Source organism: Micromys minutus (assembly GCF_963924665.1).
Source record: "Micromys minutus genome assembly, chromosome: 33".
Taxonomy (NCBI): domain Eukaryota; kingdom Metazoa; phylum Chordata; class Mammalia; order Rodentia; family Muridae; genus Micromys; species Micromys minutus.
The window spans coordinates 7539318-7557102 of NC_137968.1; the positions used below are offsets into that span (position 1 = coordinate 7539318).

General features: G+C 40.3%; 1 protein-coding gene and 1 pseudogene across 3 annotated transcripts in view; one reads left to right on the forward strand and one right to left on the reverse strand.

Annotated features, from left to right (window-relative positions):
* Positions 1–17785, forward strand: part of OXR1 (oxidation resistance 1) — a 385387-nt gene that overhangs the window by 184492 nt on the left and 183110 nt on the right. The gene's annotated exons all lie outside the window — the stretch shown is intronic.
* LOC308414190 (eukaryotic translation initiation factor 1-like) overlaps positions 8452–17785 on the reverse strand; it is a 28580-nt pseudogene continuing 19246 nt past the window's right edge. Inside the window, exon 2 of the transcript in view lies at positions 8452–8855. The product of the transcript in view is annotated as a eukaryotic translation initiation factor 1-like (transcript). The remainder of the gene's footprint in view (positions 8856–17785) is intronic.

Consider the following 17785-nt stretch of genomic DNA (forward strand, 5'->3'; position numbering starts at 1 on the left):
GTTATAAAAGTTTAAGAAGAGAAGAATTTTAGTAAGTGGCCTAGAGACTGTTTTGTGATATTTTGGTAAGGAGCATGGCTTCTTTTCGCTCTTGTCTAAACAGTCTGCCTGAGGCTAAAGTGAAAAGATTAAAATTGATTGCATTGACCAAGGAAATCTCAAGAAAAACAAGCTTAAGCCCCATCTGTGGGTCACTCTTATGAGGAACATTTTGATTAAGCATAGCAAACGCAGAAAGAAAACATGCAAAATACATAGTTCAAAGATTAAATGGGCAACAGGAAGTGAAATAAAGCTAAATCCTGTTTTCAAGGATATTAAACAGAATGAAAGGAGTGGTGACCTCAGGGCAAGATCCCAGAGAAATAAGCTTATTGTTTATGCACTTGTAATTGAACAAGGACTAATTATACTATATTGTGCACTATTATTACCTGGTTATTGTTTTCATTTGGACATAAGGAGATATGATTATGTGTTAAATTGACAAGGGATGGATTGTAATGGTGATTCTTGGTTGTCAAGTAGACTATATCTGGAAAGACCTATAATCCAGAATGGGTAAAAATCCTGTGAAAACATGAAAAAAAGGCTCAGGTCTTGGTTTAGTGGTACACACCTTTATTCCTAGCATTCAGGGGTCAGAGGCATGCAGATCTCTGAGTTCAAGGTCAGTCTATAGAGCAAGTTCCAGGACAGCCAAGTTTAGGCAGTGAAGGAATTGGAAAACAAAAGCTGGTCATGATATAATAGAATTGGGGAGGAGGAGGAGAGGCATAGTTCAACTCTAGCAGGCAGCAGAACTCAGCAGCTTCAGCCATGTGGCACTGGCTTTAGAGTCAAAACTAGAAGGGGCTACTGGGACACTTGATGCTAGTTAGCTGGAACTAAGAACTAACAGTGATTAAGAAGAGACCAGCATCACTGAGGTGAAATCTTCTGGAAATTACTTTCTGAGAGCACAGAGAGGCTGTGTTCCAGATGTGGTCATGGTTGTATCTCATGACAGCAGCTGGACTTGGAAATATATAAAAATCACCCAGGTGGTCATTGTTTTGAAGGCATGGCGGGGTTGTGGAGACTAGTTGAGGCTTGGCACTGTGAGTAGCCAAGAAAGGCTATTGGTGGAGATACACCTTCACTTGCAGCTTACATCTGGGAGTCATGCAAAGAAGTTTAGGCTTGGTAACATGAAGATAGCCTATGAGAGGCTATTAGTGAAGCCCAGTTACAGAGGAAGTCCCCAATGTATTGGAAATACCAGTATCATGGGATGACCACCAAGAACAGCAGAAGCACCAATGGAATGAAGCCAAGCAAAGCCTAGAGTACTACAGAGGGCAGAGCTGAAAAAGTGGGCCAAATTTTTAATGAATTTCAGAAGACCATGAGTGAATCCCATACAATGGAACAAAAAGCTATGAGGTTTGAAGTTGCCAGAGATGTTAGAGATGCCAGAACCTAGGGATACTTGCTGAGGAAAGCTGCTAACAGGGACTAGAACCAGCACAAGAGAAAGAATTGTGCTATAGTCAACTAAGCTGAAGGCAATTGTACATCAGACATGAGAATGCATAGTTTAGAGTTTCCCATCTGTTCTTGCCTTGGTCCAGTATTTTCTCAATAGGACAGACATTGTGGACTGATAATGTAGATCATGTGCCATATGTTGAAAGTTTGTAATCTGCTTTTTTATTTTGATTTTATAGGGGATTACAGTTAAGAGACTGTATGAATCTCAGAAGAGATTTTGAACTATGGATTTTTAACATTGTTGAGACTGTTATAGACTGAGACTTTTGAAGACGGGCTAAATGTAAATGTTATAGCTAGGTATGGCCCCCATAAACTCATGTGTTCAAACAAACCTATGGGGGCCAAGGAGTGGGATGTGGTGACCCATGGGAAGTGGCACATGTGGCTTTGGTGGAATAGGTGTGGCCTTATTGGCAAAAGTCTGTTACTGTGTAAGTAGGCTTTGAAAGCTCCTTGTGTTCAAGCTCTACCCAGTGTGAAAGAAAGTCAACTCCTTCTGGGTGCCTTTGGATCAACATGTAGAACTTTTGGTTCCTCTAAAACCAAGTCTGCCTTCACACTGACGTTCTTCCAACCATGATGATAATGAACCGAACTTCTAAAACTCTAAGCCAGCCCCAATTAAATATTTGCCTTTATAAGAGTTGCCTTGGTCATGGTGTCTCTTCTTAGTGATGAACCCTAAGACACATGACCATAGAATATATGGAATATGAGGGAAGAATCTAAGTAAACTAGCCAATGCCAAACAGTCCACAAACATTTGACATATTTCAGATGAAGCTCTTATCTCAAAATAAAAATAAATTTATATAATTAACAGAGATCTCATTGAGTACTTTCTCAAATGTTCCTCCTAACCACTGATGCTAAAGCAGATGCATTGTAAAAGAACATTAGCCAACTATGGTGGTGGCTCATTTTGTAACATGATTACCCTGCAAATATGAGAATCTCAACTCTCCAGCACCGATGTAAAGAACAAAGCAAGGTGCTATGTATTTGTCATCCCAGTGTTGTGGAAACAAAGACAGAGGGTTCTTAGGTGTCACCATGCAGCCAGTCTATCCAAACTGTCAAGCTCTGGGTGCTACCAAGACACCCTGCCTCAAAAGTCAAAGCAAATGGCCTCTTCGAAGGAATGATATCTTAAGATGATGGCTGGACTCCCCATAGGGGAGGGGAGAGGGAGGGAGGGAGAGATGGAGGGTGGGAGGAAGAAGAAGGGAGGGAGGGAGGAAGGGAGAAGGAGGGAGGGAGAGAGGAAGGGAGAAGAAAATAAGTCATTAATTTTCTTCCTTCTTTCTCATTCCCTCCAATTTTGGTCTCTCTCTTTCTATACACACAGATACAGACACAGACACAGACACAGACACACACACACACACACACACACACACACTTCACATTCCTTCTGGGTTTCTTTTCTCATATTCTTCTTTCCTTCCTTTTCTTCATTATTTGCATTAAAATGAGATGGCATTAGTATATTGGTTGAGTAGATCATACTTTATAAGACTTATTTCTTCCAGTCTACTTTATTTACCAAATATAATCAAAAATGCTTTTGATTTTTTATCAAAAATCCATTTTGAAGTTTTGCCTGTTTTTCAAAGTAGGAAGCCTCAAGGTTGTCCTTTTTCCCACCTTCATGTTAAAATCTCTTCAACAGTCCCAATGTAAGGAAGCACAGTCAAATGCAAATGTTTGTCTTTTTCGCCACAATCTCTTTATACACTGAAAGAGACTGCACAATTGGGAGCTCCTGGGAGCTCATCTCAGTGGTTGGTAAAATTAAAACAGCAATAAGTATCTTTAAAGCCCCAAAAGGAGAACATCAGGGCACATGTTTATCAGCTTTTTGATCGCAGTAGAGCAGGCATTTAAGCATCCCATCCCATTCTTCGTTTGCTTCTGACTTTGAAGCCAGGCTTTTGCATTGTAGAATAAAAAAAATCAACCCTAATAGGAAAATGCTTTAACAGGAAGTTTAAAAAAAAAGAAAGGAAAAGCTAATATTGCTGGAGGTGACACACACCACAGCTTGAAAATAGGTCAACGGGATCTTTGTCTCCTGACAAGAAGATTCCTCATGTGAAGAACTGAAGTCCCTGTGAGTTAGTCAGTAGAGCCATCTTGGCAGGCAGGCCACCATCTATAGCACAGAAACTGAAAGAGATAACTGCTCTGCGGGCTCCAGTTAAATTATGTTGCTGAGAGAAAACAAAATGACTTTGTTTTGATTTGATGTTGGTTCTGACAGTTTGATGACATTTTATGTTTTATAGGTCACAGGGAAGTTAGAGGAAATTATTTCATGGCTGAAGTTATTTGTCATCCATGGAAGATAGAAGCTAGAATACCCTGAAAAGACCTGAGGTTTTCATAAATTTCAGAGTATATATATGTGAAAGTACTCAGGTCAAGGGTTTTAGCTGTTAGAACTTGATGATATAAAGGATGTAAGCATTGGTGGTGGTGGTTGTGGTGGTTGTGGTGGTGGCTGCAGTGGTGATGGTGGTTGTGGTGGTGGCTGCAGTGGTGATGGTGGTTGTGGTGGTGGTTGCAGTGGTGGTGGTTGCAGTGGTGGTGGTGGTTGTGGTGGTGGTTGCAGTGGTGGTGGTGGTTGTGGTGGTTGTGGTGGTGGTTGCAGTGGTGGTGGTAGTTGTGGTGGTTGTGGTGGTTGTGGTGGTTGTAGTGGTGGTTGCAGTCGTGGTGGTTGTAGTGATAGTTGCAGTGGTGGTGGTGGTTGTAGTGGTGGTTGTTTAGTTACAGAATATACAGACATAAATATCAATACAGATTTAGAAGCACTTAAGTCAATTCTTGTCTGTCATAAGGCGGTGACATGGTGTTGGCTGACATTGAGGATGTATGGTAGTCTGTTAGAGCCATGCTTTCTTTCTGGTCAGAACAGAATCCACCTCTAGTTTTGGGTAAAGATGAGATATTCTTACGTACTCGAAAGATTAGAATATTACTCTAATCTTCTAGAGTTTGCTCCCTTAAGAGTTAGTCCACTGAGCTTGTCAATCACCGGGCCTTGAGAGCATCCCCCAGGAAGGCAGGCTTACCTAAAGCCCTGCTAATTTTCCTTCCCAGAAACTGGAACCAAAATCCAGCCCCGCACTGAGCTTTACTGGAAACACCACATCTGCCTGCTTTTCTGAATTGCTCAGAAAGTATAACTTTCCCTTTGTCTTCTTTTTCTTTGGACTATTGTCAAAAGTCTAGCCACGCTTCCCTGGATATTCTGGGCTTTGTGTCTGTTTCTTCAAGCATTGTTCTTCCGAAATGCAGCTACTTATAAGCTCTTGCTGCTTGCTGGTTTCCATTACCCATTGTTCTGTGAATCGCTAATAAAACTACTCTGAAGCTTCCTTCTCCAACCATTTCTAAATTTGATTACTAATGAGACTATGAACCCAAAGAGCGAAGCTTGATTTTCATAGTGGGAGTACTTGATTGAGCTTTTAAGTAATTTTTATTTGGCCTAGTTAAAATTCACTTTAAATCATGAAGTCAAAGAGAAACCACAAGAAAAGGACACATTTAAACTCTGGAGTAAATATGCAGGCTGTATATCAAGGGAAATCAGATTTTAAAAGGTCGAACATGTATGTAACTTTAATAGCTTAGTTTCCCCAAGTAGCAGAATGTACACTCAGAAGACTGAAAAATGTTGATTTAATGTCTGCAGACCGGCAGTGATTGTGGTGAGGATTGTGAGTTTGCCAGCTCTGATTTCGTGTGGCCAGCACCATGTTTTGTCAATTTGTATCTTTTATTTTGACCCTGATTCTGTTATTGTACTCTGTCAGAAGCAATCAAGTCAGGATCAAGAAACACAGCTTAATCATAGCTGTGATAAATGGATTAAAGAACAGCAATAACCCCGAGCACTCTGTCAGAAAATTGTGGGGCTTTTGTATTTGAGTTGGAGCAGAATAGTCTTATCACTTATTAAAAACAAATTATACCTGTCAACTTATGTAATGACTTCTAACTGCCTAATTAAGCCTACGTTGGTTTCAATTGCACAATAATTAAAACGGCATTGTTCATGGTTGAAAAACAATCGTGATTAGGTTTGAAGTTTGCCAAGTCTCTCACTGAAGTAAGGGTTTCAACATTATCAGTAATCAAAATGTGTCCATTCCACCCACAGCAACGCCATGACTTTTCCTTTCTACTGAACTATGACTATAACTATAGAAAAAAGCTTATTATTTTCAACATTAAAGAATAGAAATTATGGTAATTGGGGCAGTGACATATTTCCAAATTTTCCTAGTATTTCTATTTGTAATGGTTGATTTAACATGTCAGCTTGACACAGACTTTGAATAAAGAACCATCTAGATCAGTTAGGCCCGTGGGTATGTCTTTTGGAGACTGTTTTGATTTGATTGAGGGGAGATGAATTTACCATTATGGGTAGTTACATTTCCTGGGTTTGAGTCCTGAATTGTGTCCATGTAGTGAGGGGACTGAGCACAAGGATCCCACATGCAGTCATTTCTCTCTTTCCTTGACTGTGACTTGATGTCTGAAGTTCCGACCTTGCCTCTGTATGTATATATACATACATGCATACATACACACACACACACACACACACACACACACACACACACATATATATATATATATAGTCAGGAGACAGCATGCATCTTGTTTACAAGTTTATTCCTAAAAGTATTAAAACCATAGTGTGCTGTATATATGGATGGCTGTACATCAGTATAGAAGCAGGAAGATAAGGGGCCTTACTCAGCTGTACTTCTGGATCCCTATTTGCTAGGCAGATCGTTTGCATTTACTTTGCTGTTTAAATCTTCATACCTATTGGTAGGGATACCATGGGTTTCCTCTCAGAGTTCTTTGCTCTGTTAGGAGCAAAGAAATAATTCTGGTACTTTAATGGTGAACTAGAATATTGTAAGTGCCCTCCGAGAGTTGAACTTTGTGTGTGACTAAACCATTTCAAAGCACGTTCCTCTGCAATTAGGTAGTTTGGGGTTTGAGGCCTTTTCAAGTTGTTGTTTCAATAGAATCAAGAGCCCATCAATAACATGCACTCTAAAAATGGGGTACCTAGTATGCTATTTAGAACAAGCCACTTATTACAACATGTTTCAGACAACTTCCCGAGGCCACATGATATCACATGCTTGTCATCTTACTCTCAAGGCTGAGACAGAAGGACTGAATTAAAAGCTAGTCTTGGTAACATACAGTTCTATCAGGAAAAGGGTAACAATTAGAAAGCTTTTATATTTCAGATCATTTTGATATGAGAAACATTCCTAAAATTAAGTAAAATGCAGTGGGGACTGAGACTGAGGTAGACTACAGGATTTCAGGGTGCTGCTCAGAAGATGAAGAGGGCGTAAATGATAATGCCCAATATATGGAGTCTCTAGTTTCTTTTCTTTTCTTTTCTTTTTGCCTCTACATAAATTGATTAAGGCCTCAGTTCAGTGGAGAATTTTAATGACTGAACATTCATCATTGTCAATGAATGCAGAAGAGGCTCTAAAGAGAAGAGCAGTCAGGTGAAGGCCTGTGTGTGCTGCTTGAGAGTTTAGGTTTGACCTTTGCACTGTGGGAGCTTGGGGAGAAAGGGTTTTACTTAAGACAGTGTCTTAATAATTTTGCTTTACAAAGAACTGTCTTAAGCCCCATGTGATGATTTGATGGGTATACATGTACTTATGCAGAGAATGCTTTTGACAGATAGGATAAAGCTGACATCTCCTTTGCTACTCATGTGTTTTCAAGGCGGTTGGGATGGTGTAATGCTTTTGAACTGATCACTAGTACTTGACGCACAGCATGCAGTAGATAGCAACTGAAAGGCAACGTGCCAAAGGCATTCTAATGAAGAACAATGAGTTCCTAAAGTGAGAAAGATGCAGCCTGATCCCAGAGAGATGGGGTCATGTATCCAGATGAACAATGACAAACTAGAGATGAAAAGGGGAAATGATCTAGTTACCTGTTCTATGTACATGTTCTATGATATCCACTTTCAAATCTTGTAAACAATGACAACTAACATTTTTTTAATTAAAAAAAAAGTGGTTTTGCCTTAGGGCTTCTATTGCTGTGAACAGACACCATGACCAAGGCAACTCTTTTTTTTTTTTTTTTTTTTAATTTCTGAAAACAAGCTTTATTTAAATACGATTTAAATACATTACATAATGTTAAAACTGGAAGGGAAAAGAAAACCAAAGGACCAATTCGTTCTTTCACACGGCACCAGGCAGCAGCTCGTAATGAGTTGAAGCCTCCACAGCTAGCCACATGACCAATGGCATGCGTTCCCTTGTTGTAGGTTTAACTAATACCAGGCTGGCCTTACCCTTTTATGTTCCAACATCCCTTGGCTAACATAGATCTGCTTAAAATGACTGCCCTGGTGGTGAGCTAGATGTTCTCAACTTCTCTAGAAAGGTGGTCCTTTCTGAATTCTGCCTACCTGCTAAAACCCAAGAGGTTCTTCTTATGGCCAGAGACTCCTTCTTGTGACACAGCAGGGGCAGTGGTACCCATACTCTATGTCACCTGGGCTATTCAAGTGCTGATTCTCTTCTAAGGCAAGGGACTCTGTAAAGTTCCCAAGGAACTTCTGGTCAGATATAGCCTCCTGTGATTTTGGGGTTCTTGGCTTGGCTGAAAGCTTGTTACTGCTTTGTTTCTGGGTGGACACTGCCAGGGTGTAGTGCTTAACCAGTTAAAATGAGGGACTTCAAGACTACACAGCATGGCTATTTTCAGTTTATTGCACGATGGAGTTACACTAGACCAAGTTAAAAGCAAACCCCTAATGATTATGCAAGCTGTGAGGTTGTTAAACTTGTGACAAGGGACAGAGGGAAATTCTACTCATTGTGAGGAAGTCCCCATTTAAGCTTCAGAGAGCCACAAGCACATAAACCCATGAACCTTCAGCTAATCATCCTTATCCAGTCCAGCCTCTATTAGGAACTGGCATGTGTTCTTTCTCTGGTCACCCTGTAGCTGAATTACATATTCTGGATGCCAAGTTACAATACCATTGCAGACAAATTTCTTCTTAAATGTCTTTAGTAGTTCCTTTTTATCATAATCATCACTGATCCCTTGGACAGTTGTAAGGGTCTTCCTGCCATTTCTCTGTTGAATTCTAATATGGATATAATCCTCAGTGTCAGCAAGAAGCAGGTCATCATCCTTCCCTGCATCAGCAAAAGGACTGAAAGAGTGGAAGATGTGGGAGAAGGCAGGCAGGGGGTGGGGGTGATGTTGGAGGGGGTTAGATGGGGAGGCAGCTGTGGCAGCTCAGTGACTCAAGGCAACTCTTATAAGTCACAACATTTAATTGGGGCTGGCTTACAGGTTCAGAGGTTCTGTCCTTTATCATCATGGCAGGAAGATGGCAGCATCCAGGCAGACATGGTGTTGGGAAAGAAGCTGAAAGTTCTGCATCTTGATCCGAAGGCAGACAGGAAGAAGACTGTATTCCCAGCATGAGGAGGAGCATCTCAAAGTCCACCCCCATAGTAACACACTCCTTCCAACAAAGCCGTTCCTACTCCAACAGGTCTACACCTCCTAATAGTGCCATTTCTTGAACCAAGCATATTTAAACAGCCACACTTCCTTAATAAGCAAAATGAGCATTTCTATGTACACAGAATGGGAAAATAACCCACATAAATTAGCATGTAAGGACTGGACCTTTGGAACTAACACACATTAAATTTAAAAGCACCTCATTTGGTATAAATGTCAGCAAAACAATGCATTGAGTACATGGAGGATAGCACATTAGGGTCAGTGCTAGTAAACTGTTGGTAAAGAAAACCCCACTTTACCCCAAGTTCCATATTTATTACCCTGTGTCCTCTAGGGCTCAAGGATTATATCCATATCACAAGCTGCATTTAATTGACATGTGTCCTTGGCTTCTTCTTGGCTATAAAAGCTCATGGTATCTTGTCAAATGTTCAATTTAATAAACAAACAACCACAGCAAACCAAGAAGCACAAACAATACAGCTTCCACAAATACAGAGTAAACTGAAATTTTCTTTGCTGTCAAAGTTATAAAAGTCTTGAAGAATCATGATAATTGCCTTTCTGTTTTTTTTTTTTTTTTTTTTTTTTTTTTTTTTTTTTTCTTAGTCTTTGTTAGACCCAGAATTCTAAATTTAAAAGCAGTACGTGCCTTATTCATTTTGGGCTTTGATTGTGCATAGCCAATTCAAAGGTGTCTTGTGAATCTGCTGTGTGTTCCTGGAGTTAAGTTCTTACAGACTCTGAAGATTTCTGGGATCCTATTTAGTGGGAACAGAATGTCAGTAGGCTGAAATGAAGCTGAAAAGGATCCGACATGGAGGCCATCTTTGTTTTTGTCTTTCTGCTGTATGATCTAATACGTTTCCCCATTTTTACTCTCTATTGGCCACTTAAGAAATACATAAAACCGTGTCATTCATAAGATTTGACCTTGATGGGACCTTGGAACATCAGAAGATTAGATAATAATCCATGTTGTTCATTGAAAGCAAGGAAGGGCCTCTCCAGCCCAGCAAGAGAGCAGAGTGACCACCATCAAGACACAGGACCCTCCGGCACACGGCTGAGCCTGCAGCCTTGCAAGCGCTCTCCCATCTGAGCCCACTGTAAGCCCTAAGCCTACCACATACTCTGACCAGCTGTCTGGGGAGGGAACACCTGGTGATCTGCTGAGCAGATATGGAATTGGGACTTTTCCAGACCAGTGAGAGGGCACAGGGACCCCCATTAAGACTCAGGACAAACCTGCACAAGGCTGAGCCTACAAAGGAACCTTGTAAGTGCTCTTCTCCCTAGCAAACTGGAGCTTGCCACATACCCTTCAAGTTGCACCAGAGGGATAGCCTGGAGCCCATGAAGGCAAGCTAGAGTGGTGCACTCTGGGATTAGGTCTTCTCCAGCCCAGTAGGAGGGCAGAGTGACTGCCATCAAGACTCAGGACTCGCCTGCACACAGCTGAGCCCCCAGAGAAGTCTTGCATGAGCTCTCCCACCTGAGCCCATGGAGACAGAACAAAGCCACTGCAATCAGAACTCACTACCTGCCCACAAATAGACAAACATCCAGAAGCAATTTTCTTCCTGTATTTATGGACTCTGAAATCCACACTAGAGACAGGCTCCAATCAGAGACTACAAGAGCACCTGTAATCACAGATGACAAGATGGCAAGAGGAAAGCAGAGAAACCTAAACAATAAAAACCAAGACAACTTGGCAACATCAGAACCCAACTCTCCCACCACAGCAAGTAGTAGATTTTGAAACACACCAGAAAAACAAGACCCAGACTTGAAATCATACTTCATGATGATGATGGAGATCTTGGAGAAGCAGAAAAGTAACTCCCTAAACAATTACAGGAGAACCAGGAAAAATCACTCAAAGAACTACGGGAAAACACAACCAAACAGATAAAGGAATTGAAAACGGAAATAGAAACAATAAGGAAAACACAAAAAGAGACAACCATGGAGATGGAACACCAAAAAAAGAAAAAAAAAAAAAAGAAATCAGGAGTCACAGATGCAAACATCACCACCAGACTACAAGAGATGGAAGAGAGGATCTCAGGGACTGAAGACAATATAGAAAACATAGACAAAACAGTCAGAGAAGATGCAAAAACCAAAAAGCTCCTAATCCAAAATGTCCAGGAGATCAAGGACACAATGAGAAACCAAACCTAAGGATTATAGATGTAGAAGAGGGTAGAGAATATCAACTAAAAGGCACAGTAAACATCTTCAACACAATCATAGATGAAAACTTTCCTTCCCTTAAGAACATGATGACCACGAATATACAAGAAGCCTACAGAATTCCAAATAAATTGGACCAGAAAAGAAAATTCTTCTGACACATAATAGTCAAAACACCGAATATTCAAAATAAAGAAAGAATCCTAAAAGCTGTAAGGGAAAAAGGACAAGTAATATATAAAGGCAGACCAATCAGAATTACAGCAGACTTCTCAACGAAGACTATGAAAGCCAAAAGATCCTAGACAGACATCATACAGAACCTAAGAGAACACAAATGCTGGCCCAGGTTACTATATCCAGCAAACCTCTCAATCACCATAGATGAAGAAACCAAGATATTCTAGGATAAAACCAAATTTACACAATATCTGTCCACAAATCCAGTCCTACAAAGGATGATAGATAGAAAAATCCAACACAAGGAAGGAAACTACACCCCAGGAAAAGCAAAAATTGATCATACAAGGAAACCATAAGAAGAAAAGCACACAAACATAAGTCTACCTCTAACAACAAAAATAACAGGAAATAAAAGTCACTGTTCCATAATTTCTCTTAACATCAATGGACTCAATTCCCCAATAAAGAGACATAGACTATCAGACTAAATAAGTAAACAGAATCCAGCATTTTGCTGAATACAGGAAACACATCTCAAAGGCAAAGACAGACACTACCTCAGAGTAAAAGGTTGAGAAAAGCCTTCCAAGCAAATGGGCCCAGGAAACAAGCTGGAGTGGCTATTCTAATATCAAATAAAGTAGATTTTCAACCAAAAGTTATCAAAAAAAAAAAAAAAAAAGATTAGGAAGGACTCTTTTTATTCATCACAGGAAAAATCTATCAAGATGAACTCTCAATCGTGAACATATATGCTCCAAATACAAGGGCACCCACATGTATAAAATAAATTCTACTAAAGTTCAAAGCATGTATTACATCACACACAATAATAGTGGGAGACTTCAACACCCCACTCTCATCATGGACAGATCATGGAGACAGGAACTGAAAAGAGACACAGCAAAACTAACAGAGGTTATGAACCAACTGGAATTAACAGACATCTGCAGAACATTTCATCCAAAAACAAAATAATATACATTCTTCTCAGCACCTCACAGCATCTTCTCCAAAACTGACCATATAGTCGGTCTCAAAACAGGCCTCAAAAGATACAAGAAGATCAAAATACTCCCATACATCTTATCAGATGTGAATTCTTTTTGTTATAAGTGAAATTATTTTGAGCATTGACTTTTATAGGCTTAGATTTTTCTAAACCTATTTTATTTAGGGTTCTTGAACACTTCAGCTCCCTTCTAACCCACGAATTAGAGGCTGGGAAGAAAAAAGGTTAATAATAAAAGGGTTTGTGGTCATGTCTAGAAGTAGTTCATTGGGATGATTCTACTCTTTGTTGCCAGGACACCAGCAGTCCAGTTTAACAGCAAACACCAAATACTAATCAATAATAGTGGCTCAATCCAGCAGAACCCACAAGGCTCTGCTGAACTGACAGGGTCAACAGAAGTGGCAAGAATCAGCTGAAATACCACAAAGAGTCTTTGGTGTATTTTTGTCTAGGAAGTGAAGACCATCAGAGAGCGTGAAGAAGCAGGAGGAGCAAAGCATTGTGCAAGCAAGGTTTGGACAGCAGTGTAGGGTTGCACAGCCACGGAAGATCAGTGAAGACCACTGAAGTATGGCATGGTGTCAAAATGCAAAAGCAACTTCTCGGTGTTTATGGGGTTCCATTTATACTCTTTGCAAACATCACATGGCCTCTCAAGCATCTGCTCCAAGAACACATCACCTGTCCTCTCACATGTCTGCTTCAGCAAAACATCCTCTCAGAAGACATTTTCTAAAAAAAAAAAATCAGGTGACACAGAGTGTCCAAAAAACCCAAAAATTTCTACTTAAGCTTTTTTTTTAGCACCGTAATTCTCTAAGCAAATACCAAAATAGCATCTTGTTTTGAAAAACATGGTGAGCTACTTAAGCCATCTGTTTCTGCAATGTTTGCTATTGTTTTGTTGAATTTTACTGTTCTAGAACTCAGATAGGGTGTGTGTCCAAATCATTCAAAAATCTTTCTTTAGTAGCTGTGCACTTTGTTTTAGCTTCAGAAACCCAGACCATTTGAGAAACTCAGCAATGTGAATGACTGAAAACTACAAGACAAAGCTAAGGTTGATCATAGACCCATTGGGAGTAAGTTCTAGATTAGCTGGACCCACACTAGCAGTGCAGTTTTTAACAACTGTTGTGCTAAAAGGTCAACTCTGGTGTTAGCAGGATTTCAAGTCCTCATTTTACAAGTCAAGTTCTGAGGGATCTGCTGGCTTGTCCTAAGTCACCTAGCTTGTTAGTTTTAAAGCAAGGGTCTAAGATTCCATTTTAAGCCAGACCTCATCTTCTTTCAGTTAAATTTATTTTTTTCTATAGTACATAATCTGTCACCTATTATATCCCATAATCCATTGTATGTGATTATGCCTATATCAGCTCTGTCTGGATTACAAAGTGCTAAACAATTGTCACTGTTGCTACCATGGATAGGTGGGGTAATTCATTTACAATTTCTGAGGAAAAATCAATGAGCAAACAAGGAGCTCAGTTATGGGCTAATCTTGTTCACATACAACTTAACTTCACACACACACACACACACACACACACACACACACACATATATATGTGTGTGTGTGTGTGTGTGTGTGTGTGTGTGTGTGTGTGTATATATATATATATATGTATATATATATAATGTCTCTTTATAACTAATCTATTGCTCCCATTGAAGCATTAATCATGCCATTTCTGGATTCTAAATTAAAACAAAGTACCATGAGTGTTTGAAAAGACTTTTGTAAGGTTCAAGTTGGAAAGTGTGTAAGTGTAGTCTCCAGTAAAAACAACTAGGGGTTGTATAGTTTGTATGCTTCACACTCTCATACTTCCAAATCTATAAATTTTCTGTAATACTTATTTGAGAGATCATAATTAACCTCACTGAAACTGCTCTTCCATGGCTCCCGGAACAAATTTCTTAAGAACGAGTCAGGACAAATCCCTTTGTTGTTTTTAAAACTAAGACTTTAGGCTTAGAAAACATATACAAATCATGATTTCAACAGAACCTTCTCATAGTTTTTCTTAGGACCTTCAGTTTAAAAGCTAGGAAAATGCACATAAAAGAAGACTCTTAGTTTGAGAGCAGTTAACATGATAGATCAGATGGGGTTTGTTCCCAACTGTACTGGCTGATTTTGTGTCAACTTGACACAAGCTGGAGTTATCACAGAGAAAGGTGCCTCAGTTGAGAAAATGCCTCCATGAGATGCAGCTGTAAGGCATTTTCTCAACTAGTGATCTGGGGTTGGGGGCAGCCCACTGTGGGTGGAGCCATCCCTGACCCAGCCCATTGTGGGTGGAGCCATCCCTGGCCCAGCCCATTGTGGGTGGCACCATCCCTGGGCTGGTAGAAGCAAGCCAGTAAGCAACATCTCTCCATGGCCTCTGTATCAGCTCCTGCTTCCTGGCCTGCTCCAGTTCCAGTCCTGACTTCCTTTGGTGATGAACAGCCATGTGGAAGTGTAATCTGAATAAACCCTTTCTTCCCCAACTCACTTCTTGGTCATAATCTTTGAGCAGGAATAGTAGCCCTGAGTAAGATACCAAGCTTCTGAGATCAATTCTTTTTCTTTTTAGTTCTTCTGATTTACTGCATAGAAGAGGCACATACCTTGGTTATATAGTCGAATTATTCCTGCTTTATACTCTACATGTAACCCAATGAAGTGGGCAAAAATACTCGTCATACAAACCTGAGGAACTCAGTTCAATCCCCAGACCTACACTAAAAAGAGAAAACCCATTTCTCTAAACAGGTTGCTCCTGACCTCCACATATGTGGATAAAAACATGCTTCATCCACCGTAATAATAGTAACTTAAAATTTAAAAGATATCTTTTTTGTTTCTAGAACATGATGTTAGGAATTTTCTCTGATTTCCAAGTTAGTATTTCTTTGAACTTTCAGTTTCTGTATTACTGAGCAGATGATGCCATTGCGAGTTCAAAAACTAAATGTGAAAAGGCATACCTTTAAATAATTATTTGCCTTAGAATACGTTAAATGTTTAACCTCCAAGCCATAAATAGTAGTCTATAAGAAATCAATATGTGTAGATAACTGAGCATATGGTTGAATAATTAAGAATATTGGTTACTCTATCAGGGGCCCCTGATTTGATTTCTAGTATCCACGTGGTTATTCTACACAATAATTCGGGTTCTAAATTACTTACAGGCATGCCAAGCATACAGTGATCAATAAATGAATAACTGATACATTGCTGTGAAGCAAAATGTATTAGGACAAGCCTGGGACTGTTGTTATCTCAAAGACCCTGAGACATGTAGATCACAGCCAGCTATGTGCCTCTGCCAAGAATTGCAGCCTGTTGATATATATCTATCCTAGTTTCCCTCAGGAAGTATAAGGTCATTTTATTATTCTCGAGAGAAAGAAGTACAGTAGTAAAGAAATCAAGGCATTAGGGGTGGAGAGATTGCTCAGTGGTTAAGGTCATGTGTTCTTGCAGGGATTCAGGTCCCATTCCTAGCACCCTAATGGCAGCTCACAACTGTGTATAACTCTAGTTGCAGGTGCTGTTGCACCATCTTCTAGGAGCAACTGACAGACACATGGTTCACATACATACATGTAGGCAAAACTCTCCTACACCTAAAAATAAAATACATAGAAATAGTTCTAATAAAATAGGACAACATGGGAGAGTTTTGAGGGAGGCCAGGACAGGGAAAATGATGAAATGATATTATTATCTTGAAAATAAAAGCAATGTTAAAAAACGAAACCTAAGAAGTTAAGCACATTTAAAACATTGCTTCCATATAGCACAGCCAACTTCAGCCTCCCTCCCGGGGTAGTGCTTTCACTTTGCCCACATCCTCTGGCACTCAGGTCCCTTACACAAATATGCCATGGCATTTATGTGCTACATTGTGCAGTAAGTCATAATGAGGGAGAAAATGGCACTTTCAACACAGTCACAGTTCCCTAACTTTTGTTTGCCACATATGCCTGTGGTGTGGATAAACGAATATTTGCATGGAGATAGGTGTGGGTGTGTCTGTATACACACACACACACACACACACACACACAGATGCTCATATGTGTGTACAGATGCATTTACATGCAAATGACAGGAGACAAAGAGTGACTTTGAGAACCTTCTTAGATTTCTGCCACATTCATCAATTCTTTGTCTTTCAGTTGAATGTGGAGCTTTTCTGTGGGCCAAGTGTAGCCACCGCTCAGGTATCCCCCAGTATTCCAGCTCTGATTTCTGCCCGATGCACTTAGAAGTGGGCTAAGATACTCACTCAGTGTTTACGTCGTTTCTGAACATCCAAAAACGTTTCTATGCCTTCACCGCAAGCACTTGACCCACTGAGCTATCTTCCAAGACGCCTGTCAACTAAGTTCCACCCACTGTTCTTCTAACCAATGGGTGTAAAACTCTGAGTATCAGCGAATAGGCTGGATTTTATCGTTAATATTGCCCTGGAACAAACTTTTCATTCTTGCTCTCGTCTTGGACATACTACTTTTGGAAAATGAATGACTCATACCTTAGATTCGGGGAAGTAGCTTTCTCCCTGGGGTTTTATGAGATACAGAGACAGAGAGCGACAGGTCAGAGAAGGGTGGGAAAACAGGCCAAGTGGTTCAAATACCAAGAGCATCTGGAGGAGCCAGGAGTGGTGCAGAGACATCAAGGCACTGGAGCAGGAACACATAATGAAGGGGGGTAAGATGCCAGCGCTCTGGCCCAGCCCAGCGTTGTGGCGTACAGTGGCCCCTGGCAGAGCAAACCACCTTACACCACCATCATCGGTGTATGGTCTTTTCCTTAGCAAAGGCTCAAGGTGAAGTCTTGTGGGAAATGCCTTGTCTAAGATCTCAGGAATCAATGAAGTAAGTACTGGGTCTGCCTCTGTCCAAGAACCTTATTATGCACACTCCAGTGTTAATCTGTGATAAACAGAGTACATCATCTAACTCATTCTTAGGTTGTCCGCCCCCCCCCCCCCCCATGGCCTATAGAGCTAATGTTTGTGCAGTCTGTCTCAAAGCTAGAGCGACACTTGGAGACTTCTATGAATATCACAACCAGAAATCCTAAGGCGAAAGAAGTTTAAAAGGAAACAAATGATTAAATGTCCTGAAATGTTTGTTAGTGGATGGCACGCCCAAGGATGATAAGAACACAGAACTTAGGAGCGCCAAGAAATAGGAGCAAAACTTCTTAGACATGAAGTGATTATAAAGAACTTTAAAAGTTCAGAAAAGGATGTTTTTCTCCCAAATCTACATTTC